Genomic DNA, 5,145 nt, shown 5'->3' with positions numbered 1-5,145 from the left:
TTTGCTGAGCGCGGCTGGGCCGGTCCTCTCGCAAAAGGGGGTTTTTCCTCTCTCTCTCTTTTTTTTTTTTTTTCTCTTGTCCCGCGTTGCTGAGTGATCCAAAAGTTAAACAGCTTCTGGTGAGCGGCTGGTGGATCGCCATAGGCGGAGGCAGCATCTAACGATCGCAGGAACAAGCAGAAGCTGCCGGGTCTCTGCTTTTGCCACCACTAGTCGTACGTTTGACAGGTTTCCTAAAATATGCAAAAACACGAGTGCATTTGGGACCCCACAGACACACTGCCGCGGGAGAGAGTCCGTGTAAGAGTATATGTTAGATATGCTACATATGTGGGAGCTCACTGCAATTTATAAACTCAATTAGATCGATTTATTTTTGGTTTATACTTTCAAACAAGTATCGATACTTGTTTGTCAAAGTGAGTTACGTTGGGGCTGCTTTGAGTCAAACCCACAGGTTATGAGCTTTCACCCCAGAATTAATTACGTGTCACGAGGAAGTCTCCAGTCAAGCGCTGCCTTCCTTTCTCCATCTTCTATTTTGCTTGCCCCATGAGAAAGATGGTTTCCAGCACGTGCAGAGGAAGAGGCTCGTCGCCTTCGTTTGGCGACCTGGGCAGCAGCTGAGGGGGTGAGTCTGGGGAGGTGCTGTGCCAAAACTTCTCTTAGGCAGCTCTAGAGATGGATTTTTGTGACTTCAAAAAAAAATCTGATGTCACCTAGGGAAACCTCTGTGGGACTGTAATACTCATTTACAATTTACAAATTGTACCCTCTTGTGGCCATCCAATTCAGCATAGACCACTGTTCACTGCAGTTCTGATTCTTCCAGGGCTTTTTTGTGAATTGAAAACAAGAAGTTCAATCAGATTTCAGTTTGCATAGTTTGCTTTATGAAAATGTTGTGTTCGGCTTCTTTTCATTGGCCTTGTGTTATTTTGATATCGGTCTGAACAATGCTCAGCCCAACAATAGTGCCCACTTGGCAGGTTTTATCCCAGTTCTCATTATATTTGCCAAGGGCTTTTATTTTTTTAAATGTTTCCACCCCAGTGATCCCAGAAGAAAGGTTGGGTTTGAGGGCAACTTCCCATGCTGGAAAGCAGATGCGAAAGGAAAAAAAAAAAAACCACTCGGTTTATTTTTCCTAGAGTCATGAGTTAGAAGGCAAAAGTGTGTCAGGTCACATCTCAATTCCTTTTCTCCATTTCCAGAGGTTTGAAAGACTGTGTCCAGAAGGAAATATCTTCAGGGATTGTGAGAGACCATTCTTAACTGAGTTAAAAGGTTAGGCTCCCTTAGGTCCTGTAAATAATCAAGGACCTTGCCCTTGGCAGTGGTTTTGGCCCACCAGGAACTGAGTAATAAACGAGTAAATGGAGTATTGAATACAGTTTTAAACTCCTCATGCTGATAGGAAAGTAACTGCATATGGATCAATAGAATAGGAATAAGCCTAAAATGGGTTTACCGGTGGGGGCCTCTTGCACAGCAGTCGAGACTAAAGAACAAGATAACTTTTTCTTTCAATATCCACTCATAATTTTGGGAAAGAAATTTACATTGTTATTATGAGGAGCTTCAGGCATATAACTTGGAGCTATGCACAGAAGCATTATACAAATCCTAGCTAATGATTTTCTGACCAAAAATAATCATATTGGGGAAACTAACAACTTCAGACTTTATTGTGGTAAAGATAATTGCTAGAATGAAAGTCAGTGCTTGCCTGAGTATTTAGATACGGCTACATTCAGTATGTGCAAACAAGGTTGCAATCCATACTATATACACACACACGGACACTGGCTATGTCGTCTTGTTCCCAAGACATATATTTTGACTTGTTCCCCAAAAAGCTGTGGAAAATGAATGACTGAGTGAAAAGAAAAATTACATAGAAAAACTGTATCCAAGTAGGAGGAATCTGTAAAGAAGATGACATCTATAAAGAAGACAATGTCTATAAAGAAGTCAGGATGTTGTGGTCAAGAAAGAGGAGATTCAGAAAAATGCATTTCTAGTTTAGTGGGGGAGTGACTACAGCAGTCTGAAATAAATACATACAAGAATTAGAAAAAAGGCAAACCTAGCAATCATTACCAACTTACAAAGCACAGAAAAATGGATGAGAACATCAAGGAATATGCATGGTTGGTAGTTTTAGGAACAGCTAGAGTTTTCTGAATCTTAACACTATTACAGGCCTGTTATATCTAGATTTTTAAAAAAATGTTGATACAAAAAAGCAGAACTGCTTAATAAATAAATTTTTTCTATACTTGAAAGAATGCGTGATATATTTGTATCATAGAATGATGATTAAGTGCCTTCCTGGTAATTATTAAGGATATTGAACAGCTTTTCTTAGAAAGAAACATTTTAAAGTACACAGTTCTTAAAGAACTTGAATTTGAGAGTCCTAAAGGAGTTTGCATGTGTGATCTCAGGAAGCATGAAACCATATTAATTTTTAATAAAGCTTAAATAACTGCAGAAATACTGCAAGACGTGAAGGTCACCAATAAGTATTCGAATTGGACAAGTAAGAACACAGGTAATAGGCTGATTTATCCAACATCAGTCACAGACAATGCATGCTGATACAGGGTGCAATAAGGAATCACAAGATGGCAATACAGCAGTAGCAGCTGATGTGGCTTTATGGAAAAAATTGTTTAATTTCTTGTTAAATTACGACGTTGCTTATAAGGGTAATGGTGCAGATATAACATACATGGATGCTCCTCGGGTACTTTTCTGGAAAGTCAACACTGTATTCTATGAAGAAAGCTTGCTCTGCATGGGTCAGATACAGGGTGACGTAGCTCAAAAGGAATTATCGATCAGTGGCGATGCTTCTAGATGATTGTGCAGAAATCAGAAGCAGGGCTGATGCTATTTAGGATTTGTAGTAATGATTAGAAAGTCAATGTAAAATCTCTGTGAATAAAAACTGTGTATGTCTTGGAGAGCCTGGAAGAGTTATACATACCGCTGAGGACAGAGTGGTCAGAAATAGGTTCACCTACTGAAGGCTCTGATGGAGGAGAAGGAATAGCTTAGCCTGGGACAACTGGGAAGGTTACTGGCAGCTGCTTCTGTCTTATTCCAGCTTTACAAATGTCTGTGAGCTCCTAAGCACCTCCCAGCCATAACTGCATTTTTAAGGCAAACAATGACACTTTAAATTAAAATTCTGGGCTGTAAATAGTGCTGATTCCAGAGGTGATGGATGAGAAGCCCAGGCAGCTGAGGTGGGGGGCACAGTGGTCAGCTAGGGTTGGCCGGGTTGTGCTCTGGCTTACAGCTCCTGAATGGGATCATTCAGATACAGCCAAACACAAGGTCACATCTATGGGAATAAATGGTAAGGCAGCTCTGAAAGAAGCTAGGCTGCACAGTAAACAAGCAACCCAACACAAACTTCTTATATCACACTGTATCTATGAGATCTAATACCTTTCGGGTGTATTGTAAGCTAGCAAGCTGTGGAAGAATGTAACATCAGGAATAAATGTAGCTTTAATGCTGTAGAATAATAGAATCACTTAGGTTGGAAAAGATCTTTAAGATCATTGAGTCCAACCGTAAATTCTGGTGTCCTCACTGTTAAAAGATTTTAAGAAATTGAAAAGGATCAGAAAGGACGGCTCTGAAGAACTTTGGTTTTTTGCACTTCAACATCTCGGGTTCCTGCAGCACGCACTGTTCTGCAGCATCCCCTATGATTCATGTCTCAGATGCTGCTGCTCAGTTTTCACATCCTGCCACAGATGCCCTGCTCTTTTACCTGAACCACAAACCTGACCCTGTGTAGGTCAGCAGTTAAAGTTCTGTGACTCTTCCTCCTACATAGTGTGCATATGAATCCCCTCCACAGCAATGTCATCTCTTCTTTCAACCCATATAATCATCCTAAATTTCACAGTGCTGAAAAGACCCTAGTCGTCCAAGCAGAGCTTCCTTTTAAAAATTCTGTGCAACTGCATAGTCCTGCAAAGGCTGTATTTGTTTCGAATTCCTGCATACCTCTCTGGAAATGCTACACTTTATCTAAATATGTAGGCCTTGTAATCAAGACTGAAGAATTTCCAATCACTGTTGAAGCTATTGGATGCAGAGAACATGTTTAGGTCATTTATTTGACCAATAGTGAAAATTCCCCTTGTTCTGAGAAGGGAACTCTGAGACATCTGAATTGTGCTAGCTGTCCCTATGCAGTGCGTATTTCTATTTTTACATTGATTATTGTGCCTGTTGACTGTATTTGTAAACCTTTTTAGTAAGATGTTAATGAATACTTTTTCTCCTTTTTTTCTATAGCAGACTTTTTATTGCTAACTTTTGCTCCTGTGTTTTTTTGGTTGTTTTTTTTTTTTTTTTTACAAGATTTCCAGTACTTTATCTGTAACTCAGACTGCAACAGGCTTCTCTTAGACCCATACAGGTGGTGGTCTTCTGAGAAAATGATAGATAGAGAGGCAGGAAGTATGAGATCCATGCCATAACCTTGTTTCCAAGAAGCTTTGGAAGTCCACCAAAAATCCAGAAGATAAAAACCTAGCCTGTTTTCCTACTATGTATCTACCTAATCACCTAAAAAATTACTAACCAGTGCAATACTCATTAAAATAAATTCCTCATTCCTTAGGTGCATCCTGGGGTGAGCATGGGAACTGTTAAAGATGTTTCCAGTTCATGTCAGTAAGAACTATGTTGGTGGATTTGGAGCAAAAAGGGAGAAAGACCAAAAGAAGAGAAGGACATTGTCAGAACCAGAGCGAGACAGCAGCACATGGATGCAGACAGACAGACACTCATCCATACACACTCACACACAGAGTCTCAGTAGGTTGATACTTTAATCAGAGAAATTTAGGATCAGGTTCCTGGAAAAAAGCTAGTGAAGCTAACACTACCTCTGTATGTAATAAAATGTAATAAATGTAAAAAGATGTCAGAAACCTGAAAAAATGTTCTGGAAAAAAAGGAGGAAGATGAGTTTTTTGAAGGAAGTGTTTTAGAATCTGCACTGACAGCAACTCAAATGTAGGCTTATTTTTTCAGTTTTAAAAGTTATGAGTCACTTCAGTGTTCGTGACAATGATGGCCTTAAAAATGCAAATAATTCAAGACTTGCAG

Source organism: Egretta garzetta, unplaced genomic scaffold, assembly GCF_000687185.1.
Source record: "Egretta garzetta isolate BGI_Z169 unplaced genomic scaffold, ASM68718v1 scaffold361, whole genome shotgun sequence".
NCBI classification, from domain to species: Eukaryota; Metazoa; Chordata; class Aves; order Pelecaniformes; family Ardeidae; genus Egretta; species Egretta garzetta.
This window is presented reverse-complemented; position numbering follows the sequence as displayed.